Source organism: Neofelis nebulosa, chromosome 10 (genome assembly GCF_028018385.1).
Source record: "Neofelis nebulosa isolate mNeoNeb1 chromosome 10, mNeoNeb1.pri, whole genome shotgun sequence".
Lineage (NCBI taxonomy): Eukaryota > Metazoa > Chordata > Mammalia > Carnivora > Felidae > Neofelis > Neofelis nebulosa.
In genome coordinates, this window is record NC_080791.1 from 56,574,639 (window position 1) to 56,593,137 (window position 18,499).

Sequence of the window (18,499 nt, forward strand, 5' to 3'; positions counted from 1 at the left end):
AAACAATAACTTGTATCTTGAAGGGCTGGTTGGCCTGAGATGAATTTAGACCAAGTATGTCAATCCATTATGAAAGCTTTTGGCATACAGTAAGTTTTCATTAACTGAAATGTGACTTTTACATTGAACAAATTATAAGGTGACTTCATTTTTGCTTCCCACGATCCTTTTAAATTTATTCTGTGGGACAGGTTCCTCTGCTGCCCTTGCTTGAAAATTTGGGCAAGTTCTATAACTCATACAGCAAATTTCAGTAAATAAAAGTCCTCTGTCATTCAAATGTCCATCCCATGTTATAGTCACCATGTCAGTCTGTTTAAAGTTAATCCCTCTTCTCCTCCTGCAGCTCTGGCCTGTTCCAGGGGAGAAGCCCGCAGTGGGGCCTCTACTTCATTTGTCCCATCCCTCACCCTGCATCCAACCTGCCCAGTGTTGGAGTTCAGGTAGCAAGAGCACGAGGCAAAGGGAACGGAAGGGCCCTTCTGGGACTGGCGTGGTCACGGTGATTGCTGCTCTCTGGACCAGCAGGCTTTCAGGATGGACTGTCTCTTGTGGCTGCTTTGCTGGGTTCTCTAGAGGCCTCCACACTCACCACCATGGATCTCTTCCTGCAGGAGAGAGATAAAAGGGATAAAAGTGAATCCCCTTTGGCAGGTTCCACACTCCCTCCTCCACCCTGGGCATCCCATGGTCCCTCTAGCTTCTTCTGAAATGTTTGCCCCTTGGGGTGGCCGTCTTGACGCTATCCGGTCCTGGGGAAACTGCACCATACCTTCTGTGCCCTAACCACAAGACAGCTCAAGTCACCCCCAGAACAGCCCTTTCTCCCTGTCTCTGCTCCTGGACAGACTAGCCAGCCACCTCTGACCTTCAGATTTTTCACGAGACTCCCTGTTGACTCAGGAGGGTCACTATCACATCCCCTAAGATCCAGATGTCCTTGTGCCTCTCTCTTGACTTCAGCTGGAGGGAAAGTGGCCCCTTCACTGGCACACAGAGTTCTCACCAATATCCTGTCCCTGTTACTATTCTCAGCCTTTGGCAATTCTGCACTGTGACAGCGTGCCTCCCTTTGGAATGCGGTATTGTCTCTGTGCCTCAGCTGAGTTCCCCCCTTCAGTCGTGGGATACGGCTATTCAGTGTATTATTCTCGTTTAACCTCAGCATCTCCACTTACTGCTGTCCAAGGTCACGACACTTAACTACCCTCAGCTCCTATTTCCTCATCTGTAAAAGGAGAATGGTACTAACTGTGCCTGCCTCGTGAGGTCTCTGGGAGCATTAAATGAGATAATGCATAAACGTACTTCCTACAGTTCCTGGCACTGGCAAGATTCTCTGCAATGTAAGCTGTTTTCACTGCCATCACCATTATCATGATTAATCTTAAAGCAGAATCACGTGTCCTTTTGTCACCAACCCCGGCCGCCCTGCTTGACTAGAGCGCATGTGCACACACTTGAGACGTGCACGCGGGCACAGCTGCGAGTGCAGAGTGGTGGCTGTTTGGAGGTGTCTCGTCCCTGACCCCCCTTTGATGCTGGCTGTCCTACAGCCGGCACCCTCGGTGCCCGACCCCCCCTCCCCCAACTAATTCATTTATCTCTTTACGCTGTCTCTCACAGCAACTTAATTACGTGGCGGGCCTGTGTGGAGCCATCTGCTGCTGGATTGTCATCCCTGTCTCCCTCAGGATCCTGGGGACTGCCTCAATGGCCCCACAGTTTCCTGAGGCAGAGAGGTGGGGCCAGTCCCCATTGTTGGGAAGTCACACGCGGGAGCTTCTGTGTTAAATGACCAGAAGCGTGAAGATGATTTTTGAATCGCATGCAGCGACGCCCAGCATGTTTATCCTTCTGCCTTCGGTCATTGCTTCCTAGGTTTTGCATAGTCGAAAAGAGAAAAGTAAGTCATAGGAGGGTAGGCCTATTTCCAACGTGTGCTGCGTTTTTTCTGCCAGCTGTCACAATGAGACTTCATCCATCATCCCTAAGAGTGGTTGGGGGCCTGATCTGGGCCTCTTCAGCCCGCCGTGTTTCTCTCTGCTACAGCACTTCTCATACCACATGACTCAAGTCTGTTTGTCTGTCTCCTCTGGCCCCGACTGGACCGTGAGCTCCTTGTCCGTTATCCTCAGGTGCTAACGCAGTGGCTGGCTCACAATTTCTCTGAGGCCTCAGGTAGTAACTTCATCTCTCTGAGCTTAGTTTCCCCATCCATAAATTGGAAAGTGATAGTGTTCATCTCAAAGGGTAGTGCTAAGGATTAAGTTAAATCATGAGGGCAAAGCACCTTGTATATTGTAGGCCCTCAGTAAAGGGTAACTATGTTATAACTGCTGTAGGCACGCAACGAATGAAATAAATTGTGAGCAGAATTGACAGTGAGTTCTAATTCACCATCATTAAATAGAACATATGTGAAGATGTAGCCTCCAGTCTCTCCCTGTCCCCAGCCTCTCATTGTCACCAACTGGCCTGACTCACCCAAACACAGTGGCTCCCTAGATCCTAGTTAAAAGAGACAAAGTTTGGGGTGCCTGGATGGCTCAGTCAGACGAGCGTCCAGCTTCGCCCCAGGCCATGATCTCACAGTTTGTTGCATGAGTGTGAGCTCCGCATCGGGCTCTGTGCTGACAGCTTAGAGCCTGGAGCCTGTTTCAGATTCTGTGTCTCCCTCTTTCTGCCCCTCCCTTGCTCTCTCTCTCTCTCTCTCTCTCTCAAAACAAACAAACAAAAAAACACATTAAAAATTAAAAAAAAATAAAAGAGACAAAAGTTTTTATGTACTTTTTAATTGAAAAAACTAAATAAGAAGTAGAAATCAACTAAGTTAAAACATAAAACATCAATTTGCTACATAGAAAACCCGGTAGGAAGAAATCTTCATTGATTTTACTCTACTAAAGTCTGATAACATTGTTCTCAATTTCTTTTTCTTTACATTGTTTTTAACTTCTACTTAGTTATAAGATGTTTGTCTTGAAAGTAATTGCTGCAACAAATTATAAAATACGTTGTAAATGGGTAAATTCAAGTTTTGCTCACAAATAAGCCACAGGTAACGAGAAAGAAAAAACAAAAACAAAACGAAAAACAACCAAAGTGGCTCCCAGGCCACATTATCACATCACTCCACCACTCTGAGATCTTGAGTGGCTCCCTCTGCCTCCAGAGTCCAGTCTGAGCTCTGGTACTTGACCCCACCCCACCTCTCACCCCACCCCACCTCTCCACTGCCCCTTGTGGAATCCTTGACCGTAAAATAAGGTGAGAACGTCTTGGGGTGCCTGTTCAGCTTTGCTGTTCTGTGACTTTCATGCAATCCTGTTCATTCAGTGCACCTTTTCTGAGTGCCTGCTCTGTGCTGGGCCCTGGGTGGGACCCTGGGGCACAGTTCCTGCCCTCGGGGCCTCCAGCCTAGAGGAGAATATAAGCTGTCTTCAAGATGTGGTTGAGGTGGGGAAGGATGCACTGGGGGAGCTGGGCAGACCCCCTGTCTGGGGGTCAGTGATGGCTTCACAGAGGTGACATTGGAGCAGGGTGATGTAAAGAGCGTAAGGGCTAGGAGAGCATTCCCGAAAGAGGGAAGAGTATGAGTGCAGACTAGCACAGGCCTGTGGTTGAGCTGTTCCAGGGACGAGAGTGGGAGGCAATGGGCCTGCGGAGGTGGGCCGTGGCAGGGCCAGAACCCACGGCTGGTGCGGAGTCTGGCTTTGACCCTCCAGGTATAGAGGTCACAGAGGCCCTTTCATGGCTCTACAGCCATGGCCAATGGCCAAAAGTGTGCCTTCCTTCTGGGTGCCTAATCTGCACTTTATATGGGGCTCCATGTTTTATTCTAATATTTAAAAAGAGAAAAAAGTAATATTTAAATTTTCTGTTCTATTTTGTTTTGTATATAGAAACAGATTAATGTAGGATGATAGGGAAATGTCAGATCTGTAGTTAGTCACCTTGAATTTGACTTCTGGCCCTTCCATGCACTAGCTCTGTGCCCTTGGACAAATCACTTGCCTCTCTGGGCCTTGGTTTTCTCCTCTGTAAAAATGGGGGAAAGTCTCCACCTTATAGCACTGCTGTGGGGATTACAGATGAGGGCATGTTTTTGTGGGACAACTGGTACCCCAGAGGCCCTGACACACTCCTTCTTTTCCCTCCCCTCACAGTCACTGGATTTCCAGTCACCTGGATGCCAGCTCAGTGACCTGCATAATGACAAAGAATGCAGGGACACTGACGTGAAGGAAGTTTCCTATGAAATATTAATTGCTTCCCCCAAAGACTAGGTGTTCTGAAGGGCTTTGTTCCCCCAGCTGAGAGCTCATGACCTCACTGGCCGGTCCCTGCCATTCCAGGCCATCCAGGGAAGGAAGGCTAGGCCACTAAGACAAGTCCAAGTGCTAAGGCTGCATTCATGAGTTCATGGGTGTGCTGTTCTTCCTGCACATAGCCCTGGAAAGCCCAGAGCAGGGAAGGTTGCAGGAAGTTCAGTGTCTCCCCTTCTTTGAAAACTCCTATTTATCTTCTAACAACCCGTAAAATAAGATTCTCATGGGAACCTTGACCTCCCAGAGCATCTCACAGCACTCAGCTGGAAGTTCCTTAACAGCAGTTACTTGGGGTTGCTTCATAAATGCTTATTCAACAGAATACCTGTCAGAGGCTCAGAGGCATAAAACCATGTTTAAAATACTGATTCAGGGATGCCTGGGTGGCTCAGTTGGTTAAGCATCCGACCTCGGCTTGGGTCATGATCTCACGGTTTGTGGGTTTGAGACCCGCATTGGGCCCTGTGCTGACAGCTCAGAGCCTGGAGCCTGTTTCAGATTCTGTGTCTTCCTCTCTCTCTCTGCCCCTCCCCTGCTTGTGCTCTCTCTCTCTCTCTCTCTCTCTCAAAAATACATAAACATTAAAAAAATGTAAAAGATAAAATAAAATATTGGGCACCTGCTGCATGAAAGGCATTGTGTTCAGTATGTTTGCTGACCAGTGGGGACACAGTCAGGAGAGTCAGGTACCTAATGTATCATGTGATGCTTGCCTTTCTTAGGAACGCAGACCTTTTCCTGATGGCCCCATAAATTATGCTGGTTTGTGTCCTTAATCTTTTTCTCTACTGTCTCCTTTGCCTGGGTCTGACCTGCATCTTGAAGTAGCAGTTTCCCCAGTAGGAAAGGGAAAGAAAAAATTCAAGGTAAGGACAGGCCCGTGCAAAGACACAGACTAATGAAAGTGTTTCAAGCCTTCATGGGGCAGCTTATGGAGCTTGAAATCTGGAGTTGAACAGACCTGGTTCAAATCTGGCCCTGACTGACAGAGACACCCCAAGTAAATTCTTGCACCGATCTGGGACTCAGGAGACTCCAGCCCTCCAGGGCCACCCTGAAGGTTAAAGCGTGAATATGTGTGAGTGCCTCCCACCTCCGGCAGAGAGAGGAAAAAGGAAGCCAACAGCCCTGGCTGTCCCGTTGCCCCTTAGCAACTGGCCTCGAAAGGTGCCACGCCATATCACCGTGACCCCGGTTGCTGGCCCAGGCAAGTGACTAACAGGACTGAGTTTGACATTGCAGTTTCTTGAAGATATCCTAGGTCCCATTTTTGACACAACCCTTCAGATTTCATGGCCTGAAAAATAGTCTCACGTTTGTTCTGACTCTGATGCCTCTGAGTATGTCCTTCTTTAGAGCCAGCAGGTTGCTGAAAGACTTGCTGGAAATAGAATTGCGTCGCAAAAAGAAAGAGAGTCACTGAAGCCACCAGAGGTTAGTGGTGCCTGTAATGTAAATGAAGTCCAGAATTCCACTCAGCAGACTGCCCACCCTTTTACTGCCGGGTGGCTCTTCCCCTGCTGGGCTCCCACAGCTCCCATTACCTCAGATGAGATGGAACGCAGGCAGCCGAAGGCAGAATTTAATGGATATCACTTCCAATGAATCATTAGCAACAAGAAACAAAGGTGACATTAAATGCACCAAAAATGGCATCGTGGGGATTACCTACTTAATATTTTTATGCTCCCCATTACTTAACAATTTCTGAGATTTGGTCATGCTCCAGCACTGTCAGACCTAAAATGTATTCATATTTCCAAACAAAGGAATAATTTGCCGCCTTCACACAGGGTGATTATCAAGAGTGTGTAATACGTGAAAAAATGCTTTCTTTTCCAGCTATTTCTTTATGACAAGTGTCTAGAAGTGGAAAACTTATCCCTTGCTAGATCAAAGGATGGCAGTTTTAAGGTTTCGCTCATTAATTCACATATTCAACAAATATACACTGAGCACTTGTGATGTAACTGATACAGAGCCCTGGAGACGCAGCCGTGTCCTGCTGGGTTGAGTCAGGCTATATTTTCCCCAACTTGCCAGCAATGGAGACAGTGCTGCCTTTCCCACTCGAGCAGCCAACACAAAAATAGTAATATATTCCCAGTGGCTTAAAGATTTCAATGCAAGAAACAAACATGCAAAATGGGATTACAGATAATTATTTACGTGATTGTGGCATAAGGGAAGTTTTAAAGCTTAACCCCAGGAGTAAACGGGATAAAGGAGAAGGTTGATAGACAAGGCCATGTTCAAATATAAAGCTTATACATGGATACATGGAGAATATAGATATGGATATCTCTACGGATACAGATCTCCATCTCCCTCTCTCTGATGTAGATATACAGATATAGATATTTTTCATGTCCTTATTTATCCCTATATATAAAAGAAAAGATAAACAGGGAAACATAGTTACGAAGAATTACTCTCTTTTATTTTTATCTATAGGAGTTGTGGAGCTTTCTTACAAATTAATAGGAAGAAGAAAAATGGAAAACCAGCCGCAATTGCCATGTGTTACTTTTACAATTAAGAAAGTAAACTCAGGAGTGTCGGCTCGTTCAGCAGCACTGATTTAAGTGGCTGCTGAACTGTTCGAGCCTCCAAACCAGGCACTAGGGACACAGAGATGGCTCAGAAGCCGCCTCTGCCCTCCAGGTTCTCAAAGATGGGCTTGGAAACAAATAACCAGGAAGATAATGCGAGAAATCAGACAAAGAAGCTGGTACAGGGAAGTCCCAGGACAACAAAGCAGAAAGGGATCACCTCCCTGCAAGGGGAGGGATGTGAGGGAAGAAGATGTTCCAACTGGATTTCTAATAGCTTTATTAAGATATAATTTACATAACCTACGATTCACTCCTTTTAAGTGCACAGTTTGATGAGATTTAGTAAATGAATATAGCGATGCAAGCATCCTTGAAAGACAGCTTTAGAATGTTCCATCCCTTGTGTTCATTTACCATCAGCCCACCCTCCTACCTGAGGCCTAGGCAGTCATGGATCTTCCTGTTTCTACAATGTGCCTCTTCTAGAAATTGTATAAAAATGGAATCATCTACTATGTAGTGTTTTCTGTCTGACTTCTTTGATTTAGCCTGATGTTTTTGAGATTCATCCGATTTGGTTCATTCCTTTTTACTGCTGAGTAAATCCATTGTGTGGATCTACCCATTTTCTTTATTCACTCATTAGTTCATGAAAATCTGGGTTATTTCCAGCTTTTTGGCTCCCATGAATAATGCTGTTGCCAACACTGAGCTATAAGTTGTTTATAGATGTATATTTTCATTTCTCTTTGGTATTTAGGAGTAGAATTGCTGGGAAATGTTGTAAGTGTATGGTTAGCTTAAAAATAATTTTTCCCCAAAGTGGCTATTCTGTTTTACATTCCCATCAGCAATGTAGGAGAGATCAATTGCTCCACATTGTTGCCAACATTTAGCATTGTCAGTGTTCTTTATTTTAGCCATTTTCGTATGTGGTGGTATCTTAGTGGGATTTTAATTTGTGCTTCCCTAATGACTAGTGGTGTTGACAATCTTTTGTAAAGTGTCTATTAATATTTTTCCCATTTTTAAATTGGATTGTTTGCTTTATCATTGAGTTTTAAGAGATGTTTATATATTCTGCATACAAATAGTTTATCAGACATATGTTTTGCAAATATTTTCTCTCGGACCATGGCTTGTCTTTACCTTGTCTGAATGGTATCTTTGGAAGAGTGAAAAGTTTAATTTTGATTAACCTAATTTTATCTTTTTTTTTTCTTTTATTGCTTTGGGGTTTTGTATCGTAGCTAAGAAATCTTTTCTTACTCCAAGACCACAAAGATTTTCTTCTATTTCTTCTCTTAGAAGTTTCATGGTTTTAGGGTTTACATTTAAGTCTGTAGTCCAGTTCTAGTTAACTTTTTTGTGTATGGTGTTAAGATAGTAATTAAGATTCATTTTCTTTTTACATGGATATCCAATTTTCTCAGCACATTTGTTGGAAAGATTATCATTTTCCCTATTGAATTACCTTAACACATTTTTCAAAAATAAATAAACCACATATGTGAGCAGTGGTATGATGGTAAATGTTTCACTAACATTCTGGAAAAAAGGAGGAGCCTGATTTATAGCGTTGGTCAATTTCCTGATATGACTCTTCACATGGCTGATTTCAAGCTACCAGTAGTGTAATAATCAGCTCACCCAATTACTAAAAAAATTGACAATTAGTTCTGTGAACCAATATAAGCCAGTTTCAACACACTACTGTATGCAAAAATATGAATGATCTTAGTTTTGTTCTTAGATCTATGTGTCTGTCTTTATGCAGTAACGTATTGTTTACTGTAGCTTTTGAAATCAGGTAGTGTAAATCCTCAGACTGTTTCTCTTTCTCAAAATTGTGTTGGCAATTCTAGATCTCTTGTGCTTTCATATGACTTTTAAGATTAGCTTGTCATTGTCTACAAAAATTTCTGTTGAGATTTTGGTAAGGACTGCTTTGAATATATAGATCTGTTTCTAGAATTGCTACCTTAACAATATTGAATCTTCCAATTTATGGATATGGTATATGTCTTCCTTTAGGTCTTTAATTCCTCTTAGCAATGTTATGTAGTTTTCAGTTACAGGCATTGTGCTTCTTTTGTTGAACTTGTTCGTATTTTATTCTTTCTGATGCTATTATGAATGGATTTTGATTTTTTTAAATATTTCTGATGTCTGTTACTAATCTAAAGAAATAGAATTAATTTTTGTATATTAATTGAGTATCCAGCAACCTTGCCAAACTCACTAGTACTAGTTCTAGTACTTTTTGTAGATTCCTGGGGATTTTCTAAATCCAAGTTCTTATTGTATATAAATAATGACAGATTTACTTCTTCTTTCCAATCTCTATATAAATAATGACAGATGTACTTCTTTCTTCTTCTTGCTTTATTATATTGGCTGTGTACAATGTTGAATAGAAGTGACAATAGTGGACATCCTTGCCTTGTTCCTGATCTTTAGAGGAAAGCATTCAGTCTTTCACTATTGAGTATGATGTTATTTATAGAGTTTTTGTAGATGCTATCTATTAGGTTGAGGAAGTTCTCTTCTCTTCCTACTTTGCTGAGCTTGTTCTTAATCATGAAAAAGTGTTAGATTTTATCAAATGGTTTTTCTGTGTCTATTTAGATGATCATGTGGTTTCTGTCCTTTAGTCTATGAAAATGGTATATTACATTAACTGACTTGGGGGTATTAAACCAACCTTACATTCCTGGGATAAACCTCACTTGTTCGTGGGGTTGTTTTAAATGTTTATTTATTTATTTTGAGGGGGGGGAAGAAAACACACAGTGGAGGAGGGGAAGAGAGAGAGGGAGAGAGTTTCCCAAGCAGGCTCCATGCTGACAGGCTCCATCCCATGAACCGTGAGATCAAGTCAAATGCTTAACTGACTGAACCATCCAGGCACCCCTCATTCGTTCATGGAATTTGAACATTTTTATATATTGTTGAATTTGATTTCCTGACTTTTTGTTAAGAGTTTCAATATTTGTATTTCATGAGGAATGTTGGCCTGTAGTTTTCTTGCAATGTCTTTGACTGGCTTGGTGTCAGAAAGATACCTGGTATTACCCATCTTAAAATGAGTTGGGAAGTGTTCTCTTTTCTTCTCTTTTTTACAAGAGATTGTTAGGATTGGTATTTACTTTTTCCTTAATGTTATATATAATTCACCAGTGAAACCATCTGGGGCTAGATTTTCTTTGTGGAAAGATTTTAAATTACTAAGTCAGTTTCTTTACTTGATACATATTTATTCAGTTTTTCTATTTCTTTTTTAGTCGGTTTTGTAATTTGCATCTTTCTAAGAATTTGTCCGTTTCATCTTTATCGTCAAATGTGTTGACATGAAGTTGTTCCTAATATTCCCTTATAATTGAGCTACATTTTAAAGAGTAAATTAGCATGTGTCTCAAGTCATAAAGTGATGTTTTCTTCAGCACCAGCTGTATTTGTTGAAAAGATATTTACTAAGTACTTCCTATGCACCAAACAAAAAATGAGGAAACTTAAATTTATTGAACACTTCACTAGATATATCATACATTGTCCCTGGCACTGCGCGGAGCTCATCCCATAGGAGTGTACTCCCAGAATTCTAGGTCTACCCGCAGAAGGAGACAGCACTCACTCTCTCCCACCTTTCACAACACACTTTCAGTGTTTCCATTTCCTGTCTAAGGAACCATCTTTCTGCAATTAATGGACACAGATCTTTGGGGACCCAACTAACCAGAGGAATTCAGCCTTCCCTTTTCAACCTCAACTGGATAGCTCTGTGGTCTCGTCACACAACCACCCCAGAATTCCTATGACTAAAAAACTCAGATAATAATGGGGAATTGGGGGGTGGGGCAGAGTGAGGAGGGAGTCATTGTGATTTTCCTATAAGCTCTCTTCTAGCTCTCCTTTTTTTTCTGCCTGGGTGTATTTGAATGTGTACTTATTTTAACTACCACACTCCCTCCCTCTCATCCCCCTCCTGCCGACTGTAGTTTTCTTATTTTGCACTCTTTTTCTTCCATGCAGTTCCTAGCATAGCGCCTAGTAAGCATGGCAATGTAAATCAATTCGTGTAGAAACGCATTGACTCCTAATTGAGCAGTTTTTATTTTTAGCTACCTGTCCTCGTAATTCTATACATGTTATACACATGGGCTTTCTTTGTGTGAGACGCTATCTCCCAGGTGCACAGGGACTTTGAGCTGCGTGCAGCCTATGACAGGACTCAGCGGTTACCTGCGGAATCTCCATTTGCCTAATGAGGGACCCCAAGCCCTGACACTCATCATTGCCAACAGCCTCATGTCGGATCTTTCCATGTAAGGGAAAGGATGGATTCTTTTCCACTCATTCTCTATTCACATTAGACTAGCTTTAAACTTTTCTTTACATCGAGACGTCTATTTGCATTTAAGTGAATGCTTTCCTCATTTTAAGAAACCATTCTATATTGGGTGCATGTGTTTACTGGATATTAATGGATAAGAGGTGAAGTCCTAAATGATTAGAACATTGGCATTCTAAGATTCCCTTTTCTCCCTTTCACACAAAAGAAGCTGAAAGATACATGCAAGCGGATACACAGGCAAGGATCACAAAGCTCGTCTCTTGACCAGGTCATTTCTGCCAGGGAGAAACTATCTTCCATTTTCCTCTGAAAAGAGAGACAAGCTACTCCAGGCCCCCTGCAACCCTCCAGGCTCAGGTGTTCTTTTCTTTGTAATCTGTAGATCCTACTTCCTTGACCCAGCTCCTGACAATAGCTTGGCAACCGACAGCATTCACTGTCTCCATCAGATTTCATGAAAGAGCCTGCTTCCTTTCTTCGAGAACCCTTTAATATAACAAATGTAGGCACGATTTTTGAACAGAGACTTCATACGTTTCCATGACAACGTAAATTACCTATGAGAATCTGTAGGAAGGTTTTAGTCCATCAAGGCTTAAAAGCATGGTTTTCTTTCTTCATAAAGCAGTCGAGGAATGTTGTTGAAAATTTTGTTGTCAAGAGGATGGGGAGGGAATTTTATTTCCCAAGAACCCAGATACATAATAAATCTGGGCCTTATGGGGCAGACGTGGAATTTATATTTGAGTGTAGCTGGCAGTAATCCATTATTCTAAATCCCTACTTTTCTCAAGAAGTGCTTTGTACCAATTAACACATGTAGATATTCTCCTCAGCAGTCGAATTATTCCTTGTACAATTCTATTTCATCGTTTCTTATAAATGGTGGGCTTTTTCAAATCAGAAATGAAAGAGCAGCCCCTCTTCTCTTCTCTGGCAACACTTTCTCTCCAAGGCCAAACCCTGTCTCCATTCTCCTGACGCCCGCCCTCCCTCCTCTCCTGGGGCCTGGCTTCATCAATCACCCAGCTCCCCACCCATCTTCAGTGTCCCCCCTATAATTGCCCTTTCAGTATCTCCCCTTGAATCACGGCAAGAAAATGTGCATACGTGGGACAAGTCCTTAAGAAGCGAACATCTGTGTACGACAGACAGTCGCTATTGGAGATTTAATTAATCAGGCATTCACTGAATGCGACTTTGTTCGAGTCTAATGTGAAATGCATTCAGAAACAAACCTGGCATCAGAAGCTGCTGCCCAAACTATGCCCTCTCCTAGGACCGGAATGTTGACCGCAGTGGCCAGGAATACGACAATGGGGACAGATATTTGACTGTGTGATTATTTCTGTCTCCCCACCTGACCACCAGTTCAGTAGAGGCACTAGCTGCCTCTGCCTGTTCACGTTATGTTGCTAGCTCTGGGCCTGGAATGTAGAAGATACCCAATGATTTTTCTCGAACAAACAACTCTGTAATGAAAACCAAATATGTGGACTGTACGGCTATCCACCGTGGGCTTTGCAGTTCTGATAGACACAGACAGGGCCTCTCCAGTGAATACATTCACACTGAACCTCACATCGACCCTGTGAGGTAGGTCTTGTATCAGTCCTTTCCAAAGGAGCTCACTGCGGTTCAGAGCAGGTGAGGGCCTGGCCCAAGGATTAGAGCCAGGATCGAGCCTGGGTTTATCTCATTCCAGAGCCTGTGCCATCGCCAGTGAACCATTTTCTCTGTTCTGACCTGGGCTCTATGCTGCTTATCACCTTATTAACCTCTCTGCCTGCACGTCCCTGAGACCTGCATGTGCTGTGCGCTCTGAGACCTCACTTTCTCCTGAGGGCCTGTGTTTTCCCTTCTGGCCCCAAGGCGGGTGCAGCATTATCAGCTCCCTTGCAGCTGAGGCTTTGCTACCTTCTAGTGAAGGCTGCAGTATGGTCCCTCTCAGTTTCTTACAACCAGATCATGACCTTTTGTTCACTCGGTGCCACAGTTCTGCTGGGAACTTGAACTTCCTGTGCTCCGCTCACACCGGTACCTTCTGCCTTGCCGAAATGAAGCGTGGGTGTTTTAAACCCCTGTTAATGAGAGGCAGAATTTCTAACAGGCGTCTGCATTAGGATCTATTGCTGTGTAACAAATTACTCCAAAACTTAACACCTCAGGCCAACAAATGTTTATTATTTCCCACAGCTTCTGAGGGTCAGAAATCCAGGAATGCCTTAGCTGGTAGTCTCTCCCTATGTCATCTGATGTCATCCTTGCCTGAGGCTGAGGATCCACTTCTAAGGTGGTTCACTTGAATGGCTTTTAGCAGGAGGCCTCAGTTCCCAGCCACGCAGGCCTCTCCGTAAGGGTTGATTGAGTATCCCCAGGTCAGGGCAGCTTTCTATCCTCAGTGTGAAGGTTCCACAAGCAAACAAGCCAAGGGCTGCAATGCCCGCAATGGTCTCAGAAGCTACATACCGACACTTCCACCATATTCTGTGTTGAAAGTGAGTCACTAAGTCCAATCATGTTCAAGGGAAGGGGAATTCGGGACCCCTAAAGGAGGAGTGTCCAAGAATTTGTGGACATACGGTGAGAAGTGATACGGATGCCAGATGCCATGAGATGCTTGCGTAGCAACTTTGTGCCCTGTCTGTGGCCGGGGCAGCCTGGGGACTTCCTGTTTAGCTGTTCACACGGTTGAGTGAGATGAAGGCTGCATTTCGAATCCCTGGCCCAGGCACAGTGAGCATTATACAGGTGCAAAACGACGGTCCTGATCCTTAATACCTGTACATTCTGGGTGGGAAGAAAGCCATCTACACAGGTAACCTCCTCTAAGAGCACGGTGAGTGCTACAGAGGGACGAAGGTCAGAGAAGAACAAGCTCGAAGCAATCGTGGGGCAGGTGAAGACCCCTAGGAAGGAGGGCACCCGAGCCTGGCATGGATGGTCGTGTGGTATTTCAGTAGCCGGAGGCATGGAGGGAAGAGCAGACTGGAGACGGGAACAGCATGGGCAAAACTTCAGTGGTGGGAAGGTGCAGTGTGTGTTTGGGGAAGGGCAGCATGGTGTTCTCATTGGCAAAATCAGTGACAGTGCCTGCGACACGGGGCTGATGCTGCTACATCCGGTGATTTGTTTAAAGAGCTTTGCACAGCGCCTGGTGCCCAGAAAGTTCTTGCTAAATGATGACGTGAATGACTGACAAAGAGGAAGACGTTAGGCTGGAAAAGTAACGTGGGGCCAAGTCACAGGGCCGTGGGTGTCGTCCTGAGGAACCACAGCACGAGGAGGCTAGAAGGGGCCTTAATTTGGACTATTTTTGGTCCCGTAGCAACTGGGATCTTTTGCGTGTTAGTGGGGGAGTAGCATGCTCATGGCTGAACTAGAGGAAGACCTCTCCCGTGGCATGTGCCGGATGATTCAGAGTGGGGTGGGGGACCGAGACTCTGGTGCTGTGATCCTGATGCCGTGGTCCAGGGAGAGGAGGCACTGAGGGCTGAAGTGAGATGGTGCGTGGGGACTGGCTAGGAGGAGGTGAAGGTAGGGTATTTGTTGACTCCTTTAAAAACTTTGCCTGGTCAGCAAGCTGCTTTAGCAGTTGCTCTGAACGCAGGTATGCACCTGTTTAAAGGTCCTGTGGGAACAGCCTAGGAACATCCTGTCCACCAAGTCTCCATGAGATGGCTCACCTTGGGCCTGCCTCTGCCATTCCTTGGTGGAGGGTTGGGGGCTGGCCCAGGTTTCTCTCCACAAATTTTCCCAGCACACAGGGGCCATCAGAGGAGTCCTTTAAACCCAAACTTGAACATACTGATTGGGCCTCCTTGTCTGTGTAGCTTACCCACTCACAGAGGGATGGACAGCATGGTCTCAAACCCTTCTCTGCCCCTGCAGGGATTGTGCAGGGGAGAAATCATGCATCAAGCTTCAAATGATCTGCTGGGGAGGGGACAGTGGGCCCTTGGCAATGCAGTTGGAAATCCTGTCCCCATGACTTCCCCACATCATGATCCAGGAGGAGCCATAGCATGAGGAACATCTCTGGGATGCCAGGGACAGTAGCCTGCAGATGTGGGACCCTCCCAGTATGCTCAGAGCCTCAGGCTGGGGCATCCAGACTGGCTGAAGGGCATTGCTGTCTTGTGATCGCTGCCTGAAGCTGAAGCTGCCATGAACTTGAAGGTGGGTTATACACCCACCCCAAGTGTGGGATGGTGGAAGGGGTGGGGGCTTTGAGTCAGACAGACTCACAGTTCAATAACTGCTTACTGGTTTGGCAAGTCTCTTCACCTGTCTGTGCTCAGATTCCTCATATATAACATGGGGCTAATAACGGTGACCTCATAGAGATATTAAAAGGGTAAAAGGAGGTTGGATCCACAGAGGGTTCAAACTAAAAGAAGTAAGTGTCGGGCAAGTGTTAGCAAACTTTTCCTCCCCTTTCCTGCCCCCTGATTCTGAGGGGCTCCTTCCTTCCCCCAGCCCTTTACCACTATGGCAGCTTCACTCACCAGGGGCTCTGAGCTGCCTCCTGTCAATCTAGGGAGAATGGATTTTATGAAAGCTTAGGAGGCACCAAATGCTTGCTTTCGTAAGGGCAACTCTTCCCTACAAGGACGTAAGGATGTGGGGTGTGTGGGTTTTAGCAATAATAGAAGCCCCAAGTGTGAGCAGCTTTGTGAGTACCTGAAGTAGAATGGAACGCTTGGTTTCCTTTAATTCTCCAAATACATCCTGAGGGTATCGCTCTGTGCTGTGCGGGGCACCAGAGAAACACAGATAAACGCAGCCCTGTCCCTGATGAAGAGGGACTCCGCCCGGGTCAGGTGCTTGCGAGCACATACTCATTTCAGCATGATGGGCACTGGAACACGAGTACAGGCAGAACATTTTCCCGCCTCCCAGGAGCGAGTGTCTGCCCCGTCTGGACAGGGAGGGAAGGGTTCAGGAGAGGGGCCATAAGCTGACCAGAAGTGAAATCAAATAATAGCCACTTCCATTAAATATTCACCCGATGCCAAGCCCTTAAATCCTGTGAAGGATGGGAGAACGATACGGAGCAGGGCTCTGAGTGGGAACCTGAGTGAGAGAAGGGCCCTGGCGGGGCAGGGGGAGACAGATGGGGTCCTCACCCAGCTCTGCCCCTAACCCGCAGTTTGACATAGGATAAGTTGAAGGACATCCCTTTGCAGCCATGCAAATGAGGTTGGACTCAAAGGTAGGGTTCCATCAAGAATTTTCTGTTACATATCTTATTCCTCAAAAGAGGTAAAATAAACTCATGAAGTCATTAAAATAACATGAAACTGCATAGGTAACCACAAAGTTGGACAATGTAGTAAAGTGTCCAGGAGCTGAGAGAGAGGAAACTTTGGGCTGAGAAATCCAGGAGGGGCTCCTGGAAGAGGAGAGCCCAGAGCAGGGCCTTGACAAATAATTAATACAGGGGCAGTCTGAGAGGAGGGCATCAGCAATTTGGAGCGATAGGCTGCCTCACTCAGAAACGTTCAGCAGCTCCCCAGGCCTAGCTCAAGCATCTAAACATGACATTCCAGGCTCTATAAGCCTGGCTGCAGCTCCTACTGGCCCGGTCACCTTGACATCCTTCCGAGAACCTCACTCTTCACACCGAGCAGCTCACCTGCTCTCTGAACCTGCCACACAGACTCGGACTGCTGCCTGAATTCCTTTTGTCCGCTTCTCTGTCTACACCCTTCAGTGCCCCCTTCAGAATTAAGCATCCTTTTCCCTCTTTCCCTCTGTCCCATTTGCTTTGGGTCACACATGGACAGATCCCGACCTACTAAACCGTGGCCGTCTCAACCAGGGCTTACTCCTCCCTGTGGGCCACAGGCCACACCCATGCTGAATGAGTGAATGAATGAATGGACAGATGATCAAGCTGAAATCTGGCTGCACAGACAGGGGAGTCCATGGTTACAGGGACCCGTAAACTTGTGGCAAGAGGCTCTGGACATGACTGACCTGAGAATGTGGCCCATTGTGCTCTGGGAGGGGCAGCTCAGGGCTGGAGGAGCTCGGGTGTGTCACATAAACTCTCCATGGCACTGCAGACATCAGGCCTGAGCCTGCACGAGCACCTCCAGTGAGAACAGGCCAAACACCGTGCAGCTCCAGCCCATTGCCCGAGTGCCGTCGGAAGGATGTGGCCTGTGGAAGCTGACTGACGTGGCTCGCACTTCAACTCCGCTTATCTGCCAGCCGTTTGCTCTTATGCGAGCCACGTAACCTCTCTGAGCCTTGGTTACCTTCCTTTGGTAGTATCAGAGATCTAAAACCACCTCCTCTCAAAGTTGTTGTAAGGGTTATAGAGAAAAATACCAAAACCAGACCAAAACCACCCTCCAGCTTATGAAAGGTGACTAATGAATGGTAGCTAATTCTGTTTTCATGACATATAATTACTTATTCCACGTGGCTGGGGAAAGTTTTGTGGAGAGTTCAACGAAAGTTCTGAGTAACAGAGTTTGGGCTTCAACCTAACAGTCTATCGTAATCCCAGTAAACTTATCATAGGACTTACCAACACGGCCTCATGGGAAGATGAGTTATTTAAGGTCAGGGTTATTAGTTATTTAAGGTCAGGATACGTCCCACGAGGACGTATCCCGTGGATAATGCTCGCAGTGAGATACTTGCCAGCCCACAGGGGCCACTGCAGAGATACAGAAAGCTGTAGAGGCTGGCCTGGGAGAAATGATCCGGAAACTGTTTTCAGGGCCAGCGTGTACCTATCTCAGTCCTAATTCTGGAAGCAGGCAGGGGCAAGAGTGGAGAACTCCAGGTTCTGCCATCATGTATTCAGGAACCGGGTTGTTACTTGTGAGCCTTGTATGAGGGGCTTTGGTGGTTCTTGAGTTCTGAAGGCTGGGAGGAAGGAGGGACAGCCTGGAGCCTTAGACAGGTCCTGGGTGGCCACACCCCCCACTGTGACCCGGGGCCAGCTCTAGGCCGGTGTGGAGAGCCAGAATGGCTCGGAAGTCAGGTCATAGTAACTGGTTGAGCCAATGGAGGTGTAAAAGGGAGGAGGAGAGGACAGAAAAGGAGATAAAGCAGCCTTGATGCCGGACCAGATGGGTGCCATTAACACAGTCAGGCGGGTCTCAACCTTCCAAGTCCCCTTCTCCTCCCACGTTCTCCGTCTCAGTGGGCAGCACCTGCCACCCACAGACCAAAATCCTGGAGTCTCCAGGTTCCTCTCTGACCCTGGACTCCCACAGCTCAGCCACTCTCAAGTCCCG

General features: G+C 45.7%; 1 protein-coding gene and 2 long non-coding RNA genes across 5 annotated transcripts in view; 1 reads left to right on the forward strand and 2 right to left on the reverse strand.

The window, feature by feature from the left end:
• MAP6 (microtubule associated protein 6) overlaps nucleotides 1-18,499 on the forward strand; it is a 76,117-nt gene that overhangs the window by 32,809 nt on the left and 24,809 nt on the right. The gene's annotated exons all lie outside the window — the stretch shown is intronic.
• On the reverse strand, nucleotides 113-1,315 carry LOC131488461 (uncharacterized). Its single transcript, XR_009250216.1, has 2 exons — nucleotides 869-1,315; nucleotides 113-608 (listed from the first exon to the last, which is right to left on the reverse strand). It is a non-coding gene; the product is annotated as an uncharacterized LOC131488461 (long non-coding RNA).
• LOC131488462 (uncharacterized) lies at nucleotides 13,405-18,211 on the reverse strand. Of its 3 annotated transcripts, none has more exons than XR_009250217.1 (2): nucleotides 17,782-18,211; nucleotides 13,405-14,030 (listed from the first exon to the last, which is right to left on the reverse strand). It is a non-coding gene; the product is annotated as an uncharacterized LOC131488462 (long non-coding RNA). The 3 variants fall into 3 exon arrangements; XR_009250219.1 differs by having other exon boundaries at nucleotides 13,405-14,435; XR_009250218.1 differs by having other exon boundaries at nucleotides 13,405-14,458.